The sequence below is a fragment of the Dipodomys merriami genome, unplaced genomic scaffold, assembly GCF_024711535.1.
Source record: "Dipodomys merriami isolate MVZ:Mamm:240054 unplaced genomic scaffold, mDipMer1.0.p SCAF_165, whole genome shotgun sequence".
Lineage (NCBI taxonomy): Eukaryota > Metazoa > Chordata > Mammalia > Rodentia > Heteromyidae > Dipodomys > Dipodomys merriami.
This window is the reverse complement of record NW_027202993.1, coordinates 2,591,026-2,611,142: the sequence shown is the minus strand read 5'-3', so window position 1 is coordinate 2,611,142 and position 20,117 is coordinate 2,591,026. Positions and strand designations below refer to the sequence as shown.

The 20,117-nt window shown below is 38.8% G+C and overlaps 1 long non-coding RNA gene across 1 annotated transcript in view; it reads left to right on the top strand.

Moving 5' to 3' along the window:
• The window catches only part of LOC138828816 (uncharacterized), an 83,228-nt gene extending 64,374 nt beyond the window's left edge, over positions 1-18,854 (top strand). The window contains exons 2-3 of the long non-coding RNA XR_011372374.1: positions 17,830-17,871; positions 18,742-18,854. This is a non-coding gene — a long non-coding RNA (uncharacterized lncRNA). The remainder of the gene's footprint in view (positions 1-17,829; positions 17,872-18,741) is intronic.
• The last annotated feature ends 1,263 nt before the right edge of the window (positions 18,855-20,117 follow it).

Below are 20,117 nucleotides of genomic sequence, written 5' to 3'. Positions count from 1 at the left end.
AGATAAAATTCAAAGGCAGCTAAGGTTGCTGCAGTATTGTAGCTCAGTACAGTGTGACCCTGCCTGATAATGGTAAAGCCCAGAATAGATGCTAAGTCAGTAAAATGTACAGGAAGGATTCTCCACTGAGAATAATTGCAGAGGGTGATCATCACTCTTGCGTTGAAAATGTATAGCCCATCATCCTACTTTAAGCTTTAGCATATTTCTGATCTGAATACCATTTTAACACACCAATGTGCCATGAATGCTGATCAGTGTAGGCGTATATTACTCTAATATATGTAAAATCCTTACAGGTATGTAACTGCCTGACCCTGACACTTCATTTTGTGTTCTTGAGTTTCTTGGAGAAATGCTCATAATTAGGCAATTCACACTCATCTAATTCTGAATCAGGAAACTGAGATAAGATGTTAGGGTAATCACTCCAGTCACATGGTCTGTGATCTATGAAATGAATGACATTATTTCACAATGTATATGTGTTTTTGAAAATGTATGCAATACCAAATACCTAGGGACAATTATCTATCTCATATTATCAGAAGTAAAGATACTCCTGAATTGTACTTTCTTGCTAGAGGATCATAGGGTGACTGCTGATGTTTGGTATCTTTCCATGTGCTCCTATACATTTGTCAATGTTCTTTGAGGAAGTGTTTGTCATAGTTTGTTTTGAGGTGTTCAGAATATCAGTACTGTCACTAACTGCAACTATGGGACAACCAAGATGATGGGATACCTGAACAAAGAACTAAGAAATCACAGGAAGTGATAGGAAAGAAGACACTAGAGGACCCAAAGCGTCATTGCCAACTTCTGGATCCTTAAATCCTGCTTGACATACTTTATATTCATTCTACTACCGGGGGTGGTGGTCAGTGGCTGCAGGTATGTCCGCAAAGACATCAATATAGCTTGTGGTTACAACTATTAACATGAAGTATTGTTTGTAGACATAGTGACAATTGACTCCCTCATTGTTAGGGAGCAGAAGGGAACAATAGTCATTCTAACCATAACACAGACATCCATTGTGTCTCCGAAGTCTTAATCTTTTAGTGTCCAACAGCTCGAACTTAAATACTCTTGAGGTAATAAATCATACCCCTGTCTTCCCTTGACTGCTTGGCCTTTACAGAGCACAGCTCTCAGCCTTTCGATTGCTGTTTGAGATGGCTTCCCAATCTATCCTTTTCCAAGTCTAATAGCTTGACTTTAGAATCACTCACAAGGTCTGTGACAGATGTATTATTTTGAAAACGATATTTTGTCTAGGATAGGCTCAATATTAAAATTTTATTTTATTTCAAAAATACTATACAGGGTAGTTACAGTTACATGAGCAAGTTGCATTCCTTATTGAATATTGTTACCCACTCCATTGTTGTTCTCCTATCACTTCCCACACCTATACCTCCCACCCACTCCAAAGTTGTAAAGTGCATTTCCATTATATAGTATCTTGTGAATATCATTGTTGTAATGAGTTACTCTTTTTACTTCTTTCATCATTATATTTTTTCCCTTTCCTTCTCCAAATCAGATAAATGTATATACAAGATGGAAGGAACCAGAATCAAGACAGAGATTGCCAGGGATAAACCAATGGTAAAAGACAAATGAAATAAAATAAGATCTAGATACTCTACGGACATCAAGGTTGACATCTGAAAAAAGACAGTTTTTACCATGTTTTGGAGTTCATTTTAATTAGCTTCATTTTGTAAGGTCAAATATACTTAGCTCTGGAGCCAGTAATCCAACTCCTGGGCATTTGTCGAAATGATCTCAAGCTAAAACCCATTAAATCTACAACTATGTTTTTGGGAGCATTATTGGAACCAATCAAGATGCCCCTCAAGAGATGAATGGATCAGGAAAATGTGGTATATAGAAACAATGTAATTTTATGCATCTATCAGAAATAATGACACAGACCCTTTCATAATAAAATGGAAAGACTTAGAAGCCAATCATATTATGTGAAGGAAGCCAGACTCAAAGAAACATAGGTTCCATGGTTTCCCTCATTTTTATTAATATATGGTTAGGATAGTCCTTAAACTCTTAATATTCCCTGTTTTCTCTCCCTCTTCCTCTCTCATTCCATTTGTGTGTGTGCACACACACACACACGCACACACATGTACACTAATGAAACTTGACTCAGAGCCTCAAACTCTTGCTTGTTTTTTTTCACTCATGATTGACTGAGTCTGTAGTATTGAACCAAGGTTTAACTCTGTCGTTGATTGAATAATTGAACAGAAATGTCTCATGGATTGCTACCCCAGACATCTGTGAACCATGATATTCCAATCTCAGGCTCGTGACTATCTAGGAATAGGAAGGAAGCACTGGCATCCAGCTCTATTGCCAATTGTCTTTTCTTTGTTTTGCTTTTGTTTTTTGTTGGTTTTGTACATCCAAAATGTGTAAGGAAAATAAATCTTTTATAATAAGGACTACTCCCATAAAATGTGTGTGGTTTAACGGTTACCTTAATAATGTTATGCTTTTGCATCCACACTATATGATTTGATTTTTTGAACTCTATTTTTGTGAACAGTCAAGTTACTTATATACAATTTGAATCTTCTGGTCTTGGTTTTATAGTCTGTTAGGTGTTTCCAAACAGAATTTATCAAGGTTTAACTCTGTACTACTGAAGCAAGACTTTTATGATTATTCAATGTCTTGTAAATCGTAAGTTCTTCACTGCATGTGGCACCATATGAGCACAGGTAGTTTCCTATAACACCTCCACATAGTTTAGACCTCAATGCCACGCACTCTTCTGCCAAATATGCAAGGGCATCCTTTGTAATTTTCCATTCCTTTTCACTGTTCTTCTCTCTACTCTCCAGTGTTAAATCCTGTGATGGTCATGTTGATTTTCAACCCTGTTATATTAATTATTTCATCTTGGGAACTACAGGTATGCACTAATGTACTTCTGTCCATTCCCCTTGTGCTTTGGCTTGTACCCCTCTCATCTTGAGAAGCCTGAAATTGGGGATATGTTCTTCACTCTTCATCTCAGACATTTATCTATACTTTCTAGCAATACATTCATCGAATTTTTTTGTAAAGTATAAGGCCTTGAAAAGGATTATTGCGTTTTCATGGCTTTATTATTTGGCATTAGGGAAGAACATAGGTCAGTAATTGTAACTTAAATAAAAGAAGATTGCAATCATGCCTCAATAGGTATTGCTCATTGGATAATGTTTACTTCAAGGTCTGCCTGCCTGCTTCCTTTTCGTTGTTTTGTTTATTTTTCAATGCAGCCTTTTCTTCTGGAAATTATTTTTGGGCCTACAGAAAATCAATTCCTACTGTAATTAGTCATTAATTTTATTCCAACATCATTTCACAGATCCTTCTGAGTCTCTTCAGGGTCTCTATAGAAGTGTTTTCCTTCTTAGATATGTTTTAACAGCGATGCATCCAAAGATAAATACACATCGTTTAAGTCACCATTTTGATGACTGGAAAAAAAACCATGCTACAATCTCACTATATGGCAATTTTATTGTTTCAAATTCTTTTAGATTAAAGTTGATGCTGCAGAATGAACAATCTGTGTACAGTTTATATTTTCCTAATTAATTTTTGTATACCTTCCAATATTATAAAAAGTTAAAACATTATTACTACTTACATAGTTTTAGTATTTCTAAAATGGTCAGAGTAAAAGTTTCATTCATTCACAATTTTAAGACAATAGAGTGTCCATTATTACTGTGAGACATTTAAAAAAAATTTTTTTACTTCAACAACTTTTTTTTTGTTATTTTATTTTATTTTATTTGAGAACATACTGTACAGAGGGGTTACAATTACATGGGCAGGATAATGCATACATTTCTTACCAAGCATTGCAGCCTCCTCCTTTGTTTGCCCTTCACCTCCCTTCCCAGCCTCCTCCCTCCCCCCCAACCAATCATACCCCCCTCCCCCCCACACAACGACATTGTAAAGCTGGTTTTGACATGACATTTTGTACTTCTCAATGTTGCAACAGGTCCACCTGAATCCTTAAACGACTTGTTTGTCCCCATCTCCTCCACATGTTATACTGACATCAAATATAGTGAAAGCGGGGGTTACACTGTGGGGGAGGGACATACAAAGCAACAAAGAAATAATCTTATAAATGCGTTAGAAACACATGCATGAAAGAAACAAAAACATTAAAATACATATTTAAGGGTTTGTTTTCCTAACATCACATTATCTGACCTTTTCGGCTTGACTGACACCTATACTAGATATTGCAAATAAGGGAAACCATGGGAGCTATGTTTCTTTGGGCCTGGCTTACTTCACTTAATATAAATTTTTCCAAGCCTTTCCATTTCCTAACAAATGGGGAATCTCTCCTTGCTCCAACAAGAACCCAGCCTACATCGGGCTTCTCCCTTGAATCCTCACTTTATCCACCAGATTCCCAGCCCCTAACTACACTATTTCCTCATCAACCCATTGATCCCATATCATAGTACCTCCAAGCTCCTCCCTTCTCTTTCATACCCCACCCCACAACCAGACTTCTCCCTCCAGTCCCTTCTGGTTTCATCAGAAACTCTGCCCCTCTCTGTCTGCTTCTAAGTGGCCTAACTTGTCAAACACAGCCCCAACCCTACCTCTTTCCACAATGCCAATCATGCTACACAAAAACCCTCCACCTCCGTATAACTGCCCTTGAAGCCCAGCCTTGGTTGGCCAGAAGCTTCTCACATAGCCCATCTCCTGCTTGGAAAGCCAGCTCTGCTTCACAACAAGTCTCTCCACCTCCCATTCCTACTCTCTCAATGCCTTGGATTGCTCCCCAGATAAATCCAACCCTATTGGATGCTCCCTCAGATCCACACCCTACTCCAACAGATACCCTGCCCATAATTATCCTACACCTTTGTAGACTTTCCACTCCTTCTCAAAGCCCCTCCTCCAATTAGCCCCATGGCTGTAAGCCCTGACCTGCTCTACAAAACCCCCATTAAATATCTCCCACCACACTATCCCATCTCTCGACACCCACATTGCTTAACTGGAAACCACTGCACCAGTTGGCCCCCTTCTGGAAGCCTCACCATGCTCAACTGTAAATCCCTGTCCCTCCGTAGTCTCTTTTTGAAAGTTGCCTTGCACTACTGGAAACCCTGTCCAAAGTCCTTGTCCTGCCTTGTAACACTGAAATCCCCACCCAACCTTACTCCTCTTTTCGAAGTGGTGTCTGGCTACACTAGAAAACCGTCTTAACTAATCTAGTCCATTGGATCCTATCCCTGCTTTAACAAAGCCCTGGTACTGAAAAGCTTCTCTATACATTGTGAATACATTCTGCCCCGCCAGAAACCCCACCTCCTCCCTAACACACTTCCCAAAGACCTGCCATTCTCCACCAGAAACCATGCCTCTTACTAGCCCACTTCTTCCTAGCACTGCCCTGTCCTCTTAAAGCCAGACACTGAAAAGCCTCTCCCTCATAGATCCATATTCCTGCACCAGAAACCCCACCTTCTGTCAGCCTCTTGCCTCCATTCCATTCCTTGCCTTATGGGAAACCCCACCCTACATATCCTACTAGAGCTCACAGTGCTCCACCAGAACCCCTCCTCTAAGTAACCTCCCTCTTTGTAGCCTTGTTCTTCCTTCTCAAAGCTCTTCCCCAAACAGCCTCTTCCCCAGTGACCCAGTCTTCTTACACTGAAAACCCATCTACCTGCCAGCCTCCATCCTAAAGTCCCACCTATTCCACAAGTCTAGTCCTTCCTGTCCCTCCCTACTCTCTCAAAGTCCTACACAGACTGGCCTTCATCCTCAAAACCCCGTCCTGCTCCACCGCAGGGACTGTGCCAATACCAACTCTTCCTTTGAACCAGACAGAAACCACACACCACCTCATAAATTTTATTAGATGCCTTAGACTAGTTGTAGGTTCTGTTACCAAGCAGATACACATTGTGTGAAAATGTATCAAGATGATTCCTCTAATTGGAAAACATCCGTTGAAGTATTAGTAAGGTTTCATGAGTGATCATTTTATTTCTGGAAAAATCATGCACATTTGTGCCCATTAACTTAAAAATATTAGTTATTTTAAATCCTCTGGCTTTGTTGAGGAAACAGTTAGTGTGTATAAAGATGACTTTCAACTCATCTCTCTAATGAATAATTTTGAAGTTGCTTCCCTTACTATATACTGGAGTTTTTAGTAACAGAAATTGTCTACCAGAATCAATGATTTTCCTCCTTCCAATAAAGTGCCCTTTGGAAAAGACTTAAGTGAGATTACTCAGGTAAAATGCCAGAAATAAAGACGCATTTTGAGATCATAACACATTTATTATGAAGAACCCACCCACTAGACTTACATTCCTATTGGTCCAACAGTGTAAGCCAGACCAGTATTTTACCAAAGCTTTGTATGGGGCATGCTATGGCTTATTCAGGCTTGATTCAAAATGTCTCTGTCCAGGATTAAATGATGACATTTATAGCTAAAATTACTTAAAGTCATTATTAACATCTAACGCATGTTGAGGTTTTTGTTTATACTTCTTTTTCCCTTTCTTTCTTCCTCCTTCTTTCTTTTATTTATTCCTTTCTTTCTTTCTTCATTTTTCTTTCCTCTTTTAGGAAATGAGTATGAATTTTGATATTTTGTTTGCTGAACAAGTATTCTACCATTAGAACATTCTTTTTTGATTTAGTTACTTTGCTCATAGGTTATCAATTTTGCTAGGGCCAAACAGAGGCTAAGTTCCTCATTTCTGTCTGTCAAGTAGCTGGGATTACAAATCCATTCCAACATGCCAGGATTTGGGATGATATGTGACTCTTATTACTTTCCTTGCACACTGGTTCTGAACTGTGATGCTCTCAAGTTATAGCTCTTCAATTAGTGATGTGAGTTCCAGTAGCCTGCCCTCAGTATAGATTGTCTAAATGAATGATTAAAGGCAATTTCACTTTAATCTCTTTTTCTTTGCCAGTCCAGAGACTGTTATAGTTTTATTTCTAGAAAATTTTTGTGTATATGTTATATGTGCACATTAATTGTAAAAATGTTACTTTTTCCTTCTTTTTTCCTTTTTTTTATTTTTCTTGGTCATAGGGCTTGAAGTCTGGGTCTGGGCATTGTCCCTGGGCTCAGTGCCACTTCCAGTTTTCTGGTGGTTAATTGGAAGTAAGAGTGTCACAGATTTCCTGCCAGGGATAGCTTTGAACTACCATCCTCAAACCTCAGCTCCTGAGTAGCTAGGATTACAAGAATGAGCCAATGGCACACAGCTAAAATGGTACTTATTTTAAGTTCTATGATATAGTTGAGGGAGTAGCATGAGTGTGTAGAAAGATAACTTTCAAGTCATCTCTTTTAATAATTTTTTCATTTTCATAATATTTATTTCAGTGATTAATAACCAAAGCTCCCAAAGTAACAGTATGATCCTTCATTTTCTCCTTCCCATAGATACTATTGGAAGAGAATGAATGAGATTTAAGTCTAAGACAATATGTACTTGAAATTATAAAAAATATATTTTGATGATTCATATAGAGCCACATAACACAACGTGCTTTTCATTTTCTAAAGAAAGGAATGTCATACAAGTATGTTTATTGGCAGGCTTTTTTCATCTGAAAAACAAAGAAAAAACAATATCCTAAAAAAGCTGAAAGCGATCAGCAACTATGTAAATGTGATATAGCATTAGAGACTTGAAGACATGAATTGGTTCAGATAAAATAATTCTTTAAGAAAGGTATCTGTTCAATTAATTTATTCATTACAAATTTTTTATTTTTATTTACATGTTAATATATAAATACATACAAGTGTGTGTGTGTATGTGTGTGTGTGTGTTTGTGTGTGTGTGTGTGTGTGTGTGTGTGTGTGTGTGTGTGTGTGTGTGTGTATCAGCAGTATCTGTCCAGTAAACTGTCTGGTTATGTATGGTTAGGTAATTTCATCATGTCAAGTTCATCAAAAGGATGGACTTCCATAAACCTTAACAACCCTGCAACACCACTGGACATGCAAACTTAAGTGTTCATCATTGTAAGCTAGACCTGTGTTTTACCAAAGATTTATATATAGTGTGCTATTTTTTCATTTAGGCTTAACAGAAAATATGTTTAGCCCTAGAAATAAATGATGACATTTATTACTATGATAATTTAGTGTAAATCTTTACATTGAACACATGGTCAGTATTGTTGTTTTTTCTTTCCTTTTCTTATTTTATCATTAGGAAGTTGATTTGAGTTTTGATGTTCTGTTTGCCAGACAGGTACTCCACCACTGGAGCCACTCCATCAATCCTTTCTCATTTAAGTTACTTTACTCCTATAGTAGCAATTTTTGCACCCATCCCAGAAAGCAGGGATTATGATTGCATTCCAATATCCCTACCTAGTATGTTGATATGAGTGTTTCTTTTCCTTCCTTGACTGATTCAGAACTGTGATCCTCTCAAATTCTACCACTTTATTTTATGGTGTGAGTTCTGCCTACTTCTAAAAGATATGACAGAAATAAATGATTACAGGTAATTTGAGTTAATCATTGATTAATATAGGTGATTTGATATAAAAATGTAGGGTGAGTTTGCAAGTATAATCACAGTAGTCAGATATTTTGCTAAGTAATTTTGTTTCACATTAAAAACACATCTCGACCAAAATTAAGGACTTACTTTTGCTGTCTGTCAACTTGTATGTCATTTGGGAAAATCAACTTCATGTCTTCCATGTGTGATAAAGACTTTGAGTGGTCTGATCGTGGTTAGAAATAAGAAATAAATAGATCACCATTTGATCATAGGCTAACCAAAAAATTAGGAAGTCCCAATCTCAACAAATTAGTGGATCATTTTGAAGCATGCCATTAATTTCAGCACAACCAGAGACTAAGTCTCTGTCAAGTACCTGTGCCACTTAGGTAACTGGCTCACATGGAGCCAGTCAACTCTCCTGATGCAGAAACTGGGCTGAGATTGCTCAAGAGGAGGGAGGAGTCTGCCACACTTTCCTAGGTTGGACTTCACAGAATGCAGTAAGCTTGATTGCTTTACTTACTCCCCTAAATGCCTTAATATTCCATGCTGCTGAGTGTTCATGATTTGATTCCAGTGATCTGTGGTAGAGGTATAAAGGAACATTAAATTAAAGTTCACATTCACTAATTGAGCTGCTCTTCTCAGCCTGTGAGTTCAACTCAGCAAGTGTTCAATATTTGAGAGTTGAGAATACTGAAGTAGGAGAGAGAGAGAGGGTGAGTGAAAGAAAGGAGAGAGAGAGAGAGAGAGAGAGAGAGAGAGAGAGAGAGAGAGAGAGAGAGAGAGAGAGAGAGAGAGAGAGAGAGAGAGAGAGAAAGAGAGAGAAGGAAGGAGGGAAGGAAGGAAGGAAGGAAGAAAAAAGAAAAAAAGAAAGAAAAAGAAAGAGAGAAAGAAAATGTTTGAGAATGAATTTTTTAGAGTCTGGAGTCACATGGCAGTACTACGTGTATTTAATATTAGGTCTGCCCCAGGCCATGCAGACCCTATGCAGATGCCTTTTCACTTCTTCGCTAAGTTTCCACCCTTTATGTGTTATCTAGGTATCTGGCACACCTGGAGGCAGCCACCTCCTCCTCTCACTAAGTCACGACCTGGTCAGCCTCTGATCACACTTTCCATCTGACTGGAGGTGAATCCCAGGCCCTGAAGTCACATCCAGATGCAGTATTGCTAGTCTTTCCCCCTACCTTGCCACACCTCATCCGATCCTTTGCCTAGATACATCCAGGCCCGAGGTTGAGTCGCCCTATTTTTTGTACATCCCTTTCCACCATGTATGGCATGGGCAGCAGTTCAGTAAATAAACAACTTTACCTGGCTTAATACCATGTTGTGTTCTCGGCATTGGTTACCTAATGAAATTCAACTAATTAGTATGCTTTACACTTCAGAATTTCTAGTTATGAATCCATGGATATTTTAGTGACACATGTGAGTTCAGTATCTAGAAAACACATGCATTAACTCATCATTTAAGATTATAATTCTGCCAGGAATCCTTAATAACAGCTTAATTCACCATAACATCTATTTTGTTTACTTTCCTCTGTGTTTTTTTGTTTTTTGCTTAAAATAATAAGAGTTGTCGTGACAATATGAAAGGATCTCTGGTTTCATATTTTCTAATCACCCCGGGCTACAACCTGTGTGTTGCCAGCTCAGATGATGGTACTTTGAAATCCTAGAAAGTAGATGCACATCATAAGGGCTAATGGCTACAGGATTTCTCAGATTTTTTTAAAAATGTAATTATTACTAATTGTACAGTGAGGTTACCATTTCACAATTCATGTAATGTGTACATTTGTCTTGTAGACAAGGCCATCCTTTCCTGAGCTTTCTCCAGTTTCTGTTTTTTTGTGTGTGTTGAATGTTTTTGTTTTTGTGCCTGACCTTCTGCTTGAACTCAAGATTGGGTGCTGCCTCTGATTTTTTTTGGGGGGGTCCGTTAATGGGGCCTGAACTCTGGGCCTGGGCACTGTCCCTCGCTCTTCAGCTCAAAGCTAGTGCTCTAACACTTGAGCCACAGCACCACTTATGTTTTTTTTTTCTTTTTGCTTATGACATGCTGAGGACTCGAACCCAGGGCATCATGCATGCATGGCAAGCACTCTACCACTGAGCCATCTTCCCAGCCCTCGCCTCTGACTTTTTGTAAGCAAGGCTACTCTGCCTCTGGAGCCCCAGCTCCATTTATGGTTGTTGGTTGTTAATTGGAGAGAAGAGTCTCACAGATTTTCTCACTCCAGTTGGATTTGAACAGTGATCATCAGCCTCCTGAGTAGCTAGGATTAGGCCTGAGTCCCCAGTGTCCAGCTAATATAGAGTTGGTTTCATGCTTTCCTGGTTGTGTTACAATTTTCCTCACCTCTTGGCACTAATACTACATATTGCCTGGCTCAAATCTGAATTGGTGGAAAATGCTTGTATTTGAGGAAGGCACGAATAGGAAACTATAGGCCATAGGGAAATATAAGCTAAACAAATCATTCGGAATATCACATAAAGACAAATAAGTTTACTGCAAGTTTACTGTGTCCTGTCTTTACTATTAATTCTGCATGGCCTGTGAATGATGTCATACATATCCAAATAGCCATTGGTAGAAATAAGATTTCTCATCCTGTCCTAAAAACAAAACAAAAACCAACCAAAAGTATTATGTATGAGCCCAGCAATTTCCTCTAATTAGAGACCAATCTGCCCTAGTTTATGAAAAAGTGTCCTTTATTCAAGTGCTGCTACTTTTTCTAAACGTAAATATAATGAAATCTGTAGTATACTGTAGAATTGTATACCAGAGCTGTCAATTTAATTCACAAGAAATTCAGACATTTATATGTTTATTTTTTTGTCAGTTGTGGCGCTTGAATTCCGAGCCTGGGCACTGACTCTGAGACTCTGTGCCAAAGTTAGTTAACACTGGGTCAATTGAGCCATGGAGCCACTTCAAGCTTTTGAGTTGTTAATTGTAGATAAGTGTCTTATGGGAACTTTTCTTCCTGGGCTGGCTTTGAACGCTATCCTCAGGTCTCAGCCTCATGAGTAGCCGGGATTACATGCATGAGCCACTGGCACCTGGCTTCACATAGACTTTTTTTATTGTGAAAATAACATAGAGAGAAGTTACAATTAAATGGACAAGTTATTGAATAAATTTCTTATCAAGCATTGTTGCCCTGTCCTTTGTTTCTCCATCCCATACCTTTTTATCTCCACCACACACCTCCCCACCCCACCCCCACTTCTCACCCCTCTTGGCCAAAGTTGTAAAGTTCGATTTTCAAAATATTGGCTTGTATATTTCATTGCTGCAATGGGTCCACCTGTATCCTTTTTTAAAAATGTGTTTTTTCCTTCCCCTCCACAAATTATACCAACATCAAATACAGTGAAAGCAGTGGATATACTGTGGGGAAAGGACATACAAAACAACAAAGAAATCATCTTATGAATATCTTTGAAATAATCGCAAGAAAGAAAAAAAGTATTTGAATCTTTCTCTAGGGGTATATCTCATCCAACATCAACTTATCTGACCTTTTCTGCATGTCTCAAAAATATACTAGTTATTGCAAACAAGGGAAAACAAGGGACTTATGCTTCTTTCACTTATGTTTTTTGGGCCTGGATTACTTCACTTAATATAATTTTTTCCAAGTCTTTCCATTTCCTAACAAATGGTGCAATGTCATTCTTTATGATAGAGGCATAGAATTCCATTGTGTATATAGACCACATTTTCTTGATTCATTCATCTACTAAGGGGCATCTGGGTTGGTTCCACATCTTAGCTATGGTAAATAATGTTGTAATAAACATAGTTGTTCTGGTAGCTTTGGTATGGTCTTGTGATCATTTGGGTAAATTCCCAAAACTGGGATTGCTGGGTCATAGGGGAGCTCTATGTGGTGTCTTTTGATGAACCTCCATAATATTTTCCAAAGTGGTTGAACAAGTTTACAGACCCACCAACAATTCAGTAGGATTCCCTTCTGTCCATATCCCCTGTTGTTATCTGTTGTTATTAGAGTTCTTGATTATAGCCATTCTATCTGGGGTGAGGTGGTACCTCAATGTTGTTTTGATTTGCATTTCTTTCATGGCCAGGGAGGTTGAGCATTTCTTCATGTGTTTATTGGCCATCCTCCTTTCCTCTTCAGAGAAGTATGTCTTTAAGTCTTTAGCCCACTTATTTATTGGGCAGTTGTTTCCTTGAGGGTTTGTTGTTGGGGGATTTAATTTTTTGAGTTCCAGGCATATTTTAGATATGAGGCCCTTGTCCGTTGTGTGGTTAGTGAAGATCTTCTCCTAATATGTGGTTGATCTATTGATCTTGCTAGCTATGTCCTTTGCCATGCAGAAGCTCTGCAATTTCATGCAATCCTATTTGTCTAACCTTTCTTTGATTCGTTGTGTTTCTGGGTGTCTTAAGAAAGTTTCGGCGTGTGCCAAGGAGACCTAGGTAGTCTCTTATTCACGGACTCCACTCCTAAACTACTCACGGTGATTCAAACCTTTGGCAAAGCAGCAAGGTATAAAATTAACCCTCAAAAGTCAATGGCTTTTCTGTATTCCAACAATGAGAAAAGCGTGGCTGAAATTAGGATAGCAACTCCGTTCGTAATAGCACCACAAAAAATACCTGGGAACTAACTTAACCAAAGAAGTAAAGGACCTCTATGGTGAAAACTTTAAAAACCTGTTAATGGAAATCAAAACAATGTAAAAATGGAAAACCTCCCATTCTCCTGAATTGGAAGGATCAACATCATGAAAATGGCAATACTTCCCAAGACTATAACTTCAATGTGGTACCAATCAATATTCCAACGTCATTCTTCAAGGAAATAGATGAAGTAATCCAAAAATTCATATGGATCATAAAAGACCTCAAATAGCAAAAATTATCCTTAACAGAAAGAAGAGTGCTGGAGGAATATCAATACCAAATTTCAAACTCTACTACAAAGCCACAGTAATCCAAACAGCTTGGTAGTGGCAAAAGAACAGACCTCAGGACCAATGGAATAGAACTGAAATCCCCGAAATGAACCTACAGACATATAGCCATTTAAACTTCGATAAGGTAGCTTTACAAAGAATGGAAGAAAGACAGCCTCATCAGTAAATGGTGCTGGCAAAATTGGGTTACTACTTGCAGAAAAATAAAGCTAGATCCTTATATATTACCCTGCACCACAATCAACTCCAAATGGATCAAAGACCTTGGAGTCAAAGCAGACACTCAAATAGTCATTTTATAATGATGAACTGCTTAGTGTCTCTGGCTCACATATATAATCCAAGCTATAGTTAAGAATAAAGGTATGAGAAACAAACACCGAGTGTGCGTTGTTCATGATGCTTTGCATTGGCATGATTTAATATCGTTTGTTTCTTATACTACAATGCTCTTATTTTTATTTTTACCTTGGTGGGGGATATAGGTTCTAGCCAGTGTTTAGCCTTCTTTGGTTGAGAGGGAGCCATGTGGTAGTTCTTGCCTTGTATGGCATGTAATTGAAATCCTCCTGCTTTCACCTCCCCATGGACCAGGGTGATAGAAGTATTCCATCATGCACAGCCAGGGGTGGGGATCATTGCAGGTAAAATTTCACTGGTCTTGAAATGATGTCCCAAAAGGCTAGCTTTACAGGCATATGCCTTCAAAACCTTGTTGTATTCCGTTTCAGTTTGAAGTAGTGTTTGTACATACTTAGAGATAAAATGGTAACACATTACATGTTTAATATATAGAATAGTCAATATAATTAGCAAGTTGATCTCCTAAAACATTGCAGCTAATATATTTTGGTAACTTCCTCACTCTGCTAGTCACTTTTTCGAATATACCATAAACATGAATACATTAATAATGTGCACTAGAAGATTAAATGTTGATAGATATAGACAAGTTAGACTATGTGTAGTAAATATATATTTATCTATTGCTGCTTTGAAGAACATTATCATATATTCACCATAAAAATACCACCATATATTCACCATGACAATAATTTTCCTGCAGTGTAGAATTTTCCATTTCATTATCTGCCATCTTTTAATCTTTTTACATTCTCATAAGTATGAATTTTTTCTTGTTTCTTATGTTTTGAAATTATTAAGATGGAATTTAAAAAATCGTTGAGTCTCCAAAAATTAGCACATTTTGTTTGGTTTTGTGTTGCTAAATCATTAAAACCAAGGTTTCCTGAAAGTTATGCTAGCAGACTATATCACTATATTGTATTGTAATTACATCTTATTATTGTATTTTGATATAGGATTTTGCTGTTGCTGTTTTATGATATAGTGTCTTGAAGCCGGACTGAAACTTGCAACTCCACTGCCTCCATTAACAATGCTTTATCACCAGGTACTGGAGGCTGATAATTATAACTCTAGCTAATCAGGAGGTTGATAACTGATATTTAGTTCAGACAGCCTGAGCAGGAAATATTATGAGTCTCTCCTCTCTAATTCACTAAAAAAAAAGCTTGCAGCTGAACTGTAGTATAATTGGTAGAGCAATAAGGTCAAGGGAAAGAAGCGTGGGATTGTCATATAGCCCCCGAGTTCAAGCCCTAAGACACAAATATGCACAGACACACATTCATACACACATACTCCCACACACTTGTACACGCACAAATTACCAGGCAAAGTTGTACCTTAAATACTTATCCAGAGATCGGACAACTGTCTACTTACTTGTGAAGGATTTTCCTTGATTATTTTGATGGAGGAGGATAGTTCATGGGACACAGACGACAAGACTTTAGTGAGGAATACTTTATAAACGACTAGCTTATAAAAAGAACAGGAGCAGGGTTTTTATCTTTAAATCTTACATTCCTTCAACTATACTATTTAAAAAAAATCATTGAATTATGAGAAAACAATGCACCTCTTCCCTTCTCCCCTTCCCCTCTGTCATAAAATATGACAAAAGATTCAAAAATACTCTTTTATCTTACAAGAATGTACACCTGTAAAAATGTCTGTCTATATGTGTAACAATACATGTGTTTTCCAATACTTGTTTGATTTTCCCACCGCTAAGAACTTGCCTTTTTTCCAGATGAAAGCACACTGGGGTTTCAAAGGCAAGTAAGATTAGGAAACAAAAACCTAATAATGTCTTAGGAAGTAGATGTCAAAAATTGATGCAAGAAGCACATGGCAGGCCGAGGGGGCCCTGAGAGGCAAAATGATTTGTGCAGGATGAGAGGAATAGTGACAAATAAGGCCTGGATCTGACCTAGGAAGGGCTATTTGAGGTTGAGACATGCCTGTATCTAGGCCTAGCTGAGGCTATTGGGATTTGACAATGTCCACATGTGTATAAATTGATGTGGGAGGGGAGATTTCAGCCTCCAGTTTGTCTTGGGGATGGTCTTATGTGAGCAAGCAGCTTAGATCATTGGGCTCTGAGAGATGACACTACCTCACTCACAATGGAATAGAATATAGATCTCTGAGAGCCACGCAACTGTAACCTACAGTTAGCTCAAGCCAGCTCACTTGGCCTGTGGCTCAGGAACAAGAAAGATGTTCCTGTACTGTTTTCAAAGTCAAGAGACTCAGGTCTCAAGCATGAGAGGTGTGAGTGCCTCACTCGATGCTGCAGACATTCGATCAGTGCCCAACCACGAATCCAATGTCTCAGGACTTTTTATAAGAAGAAACCAAGGAAATCACAAGGAAATTCAGGCCAGGTATAACTATGACAGTAAACCTATTTAATCTCATCCTAGCCCACACTAGAAACTTCTTCTTATGTGCTTTTATATGTGTAGACAGAAAATATTTGCTGTGCACTTTTCAATCCACTCTACTACAATTACTCAGTTTGAAGTGTACTCTCATTTCCATGTTTCATAGATCCATTCTTTTTTACCACCTGAGTGTGACAATGAGTCCATCCAAACCCTGAATGTGCCTTATTATGTATGGAGCCTGGACTCAGGCTTTCTGGAAATTCTGGTAATGGACCTTGTCCCTGCCTACCAGAAAGCTGATCCCTTCTATGTGGGAAACTTCCTCCACCACTTCACAGAGTGTAGGACAATGGAGCAGTTGCTGGATATTCTGAAAGTGAGTGTTCCTGGGCTGGGAAGGTGGCTTAGTGGTAGAGAGCTTGCCTTGTATGCATGAGGCCCTGGGTTCGAATCCTGACCACGACATAAGCAGAAAACAAGCCAGAAGTGGTGCTGTGGCTCAAGTGGTAGAGTGCTGGCATTGAGCTGAAGAGCTGAGGGACAGGGCCCAGGCCCAGAGTTCAAGCCCTGACAAACAAAAAAGTTAGTGTTCCTAAGCCAGGCACCAGTAACTCACACCTGTAATCCTAGATACTCAGGAGACAGAGATCTGAGGTTCACGGTTCAAAGCTAGCCCTGGCAGGAAAGTCCATGATACTCCTCTCCAATAAGACACTAGAAAACCAGAAGTGGTGCTGTGGCTCAAGTGGTAGAGTGCTCCCCTTGAGCTGAAAGGCTGAGGGATAGCACCCAAGCCCAGAGTTCAAGCCCCATGACAAACAAAAGAAGTTAGTGTTCCTCCTTCAAACCCAGGGCTGATGATACCCCCTGGCAGAATATTGGAATACTAGGTACATCTCTGAGACAGTTTCACTGGGGTCTAGTCAAAGGAGCTTGGCTTGAGACAAAGAAGTGCAGTCTTTGGCTAATTCCTTAGGACTGGGCTGCCAGAATATTTCATGTGCCTCATAAGCTAGTGGAGCCTTAGTAATTTGCTTGCTGAGAGAAAAGGATTTAAGGAAGGAGCAAGTGGCACCCAACGTCAACGCTCACCTAGGAAATCACTATCTTTGAGGCCTTTGAAGGAATATAGACAGAAGAAAGGAGGCAACTTTTACTTTAATTGGGGGCTTGAGTGCTGTTCCATTTCTAACACACTACCAATTGAGCCCCAGGTCCAATTCTGGCTTTTGACTGGTTAATTGAAGATAAGTATATTTAGATTTTTACAAACTAGACTGGCTTCAAACTGTGATTCTCAGATCTCACCCTCCGGATTAGTAGGATTAGAGGCATGAGCCATTGTGCATTTATTTGGACAGATGCACATAAGCATCTTCACAGAATTACCATGAAGTTGTATATACATATCTGCAATTTTGTGTGTCATGTTTACATTACCATGTGGGACTTAGCGAGTCCTATGTGTGTCCTGTTAGTTCAGAAAAGGAGAAGCATAGAGTTAACTTCCTTCTCTCCTCCCATTGGTACAGATACTTCTACCATAACTGAGAAGAAGATGAACAAGTGAAGAAGTAAATGGACGCTGGCACAAAGAATTCTATCCTTGAAAACTTGGTATCTTTGACGTTTCTGAATCAAACTCAACTTTCTTCTTTGAACACCAGTTGTGATTTTCAACAGGGGGTTGAGGCTTGGCACATCAGTGGATAGCAGATTACACAGTTGTGTTTGTGGTTGTGCTTTTGGACTCTCATGGATGACAGGGAGGGCTGTGTGTAGCAAGTCAGATCCAGTGGGGAAAAAATTTCTCTTCCTATTACAGGGAGAATTTTAGAGGATTATATTTGAGAAATTACTAGAAGTGGGTTGTGAGGAGCATCCTGCTTGCAGGAGTCTCTTTCCACTTCCCAACACTCAATCTGCCCACAGCGTTGTTTGTTTCATCCTCCCCATGTGGATGGACTTCTACCCTGATGATTTCTATGAGCCCAAGAACAATGACACCCTGAAAGAACTTACACAGAATGCCAACCTCATCATGGCCTCTTCAGACCTGCTCTTCCGCTTACATATTTTTCTGGACCAGCTGGAGGAACCCATGAGACCAAGAAAAAGAGGAAGAAGTCCTTGTTTAGATGCCCCAGAGCTTGTGAGTAGGGATGGAACCTGAGTCTCTAGGGATGTTTCTGATTGGCCAAGAGCCCTTAGTACTCCCCAGCTTGGCAAAATTTCCTTTTATGGATATTCTTTGCCAGGTAATGTCTGTTCTCCTTTTGAAAGAACTTGGAAGTAGCCACTCATTAGAAAAAGCCTACCTCCTCATCAGTGTTCAGTCCCAACTCAAATCCTACTGCTTCTCCTATTAGATCATCTTGGAAGTTTAGTGACACCTTAACTACGAGGGTCTACTCAAAGACTCCTGTACCTATTTTCATTCTCAGGTTTGCATCACCGTAGAAAAGCTTCTGCAGAACTCCAGGTAAAGAACCCATCAGTGATGTCGTCTATGGTGACTGATGGAGATTGGAAGCCATCGCTGATCTCCAGAAATCCTGTGAAGGTAGAGGGTGTTTTTCAATTTGTAGAAAGGCCAAAGTAGGTTTTGAGTCCTGTGGACATCCCACTGATTCTGAACCCCACATGTGATGCAGGTGTATCTACACATACCACCAAGGAAGAAGACGATACAGAATGTCTTCCATTGATGTTCACAATCCAGCTAGATCAGCTCTAAATCAGTCAACAAAAAAACACTTCTTGGTGTGATGGTTAAATATGTGCTAATGGAAAATGACTCCAGTCTATGTTTAGGAAAACCAATAAGTGAGGTCCAAAATCTAGATTCAGTTGAGGAAAGGGAATCTTTCCTCACAGAATACCCAGACCAATCTCTCTTCTTGCAAGGGATCCAATTTCCAGTTGATAAATTAGAATCTGTCCCTCCCTGGACTCAGGAAGAAAATCCTGTCTTTATTGAGGAAGTAGATCCCTTTGAAGACTCTGAGGCAGAATTTCTGTCTGAAGGCAACTTAGAGGCCAATCTAGATTTTGAGATTCCTTCTCCCCTTCCTAAGAAAATCCTTATTTTTCTTTTTTTTCTGATTTTTGTAAAAGGTTCATTCTATTTATTTTTCTAACTTTATTAATATGTAAATATTTTTGACATATTCTAGAATTCATGAATCCTAAATATATTTCTTTTTAAACCTACAAACTGAAGAATCGTGCATACCTGTTCTGGAGGCGGGGAAGCAGAGTGACAGGGGGCTGTAGAAGAGAGCCTACTGGATATAATGGGAGCTGTTAAATGCAACAAGAGTGAGAAGGAAGCCAGGCCATGCCTGTATGGGGTGATAAGGTGGCTACAAAAGGTCTAGGACATAGCAGATCAGATGTCCTAGAAAGCTATTCTGTAAATTGGGACAAATACCACAATACTTATAGCGTTAAGTGGGACTCTCTTCCAACAATGAGTTCAAATCTGTATACATTTTCATTGCATTCATTTGCCTTGAGCAAATATGGAAGGAAAATTTGGCTCCAATAATATAAAAAGTCTACTTTGGGCTGAAAATATTTGACACAATATATAGGAGATATGTATACTGGAAAGTAAAAGCCATCATCAATAGAAGAAAGAAGGCTTACATAGATGAACAAACACAAAATCAGGAAAAATTTCCACAATTAAATCAGTTATATGTAAATACATGTTATATTCTTTATGTTCTACATAGTATATTATGTAATATATAAGATTCAATATGATTTTTCAAAGTAAAAAGGCATTTAAAATTTTAGAATTGCGTGTTTTTTG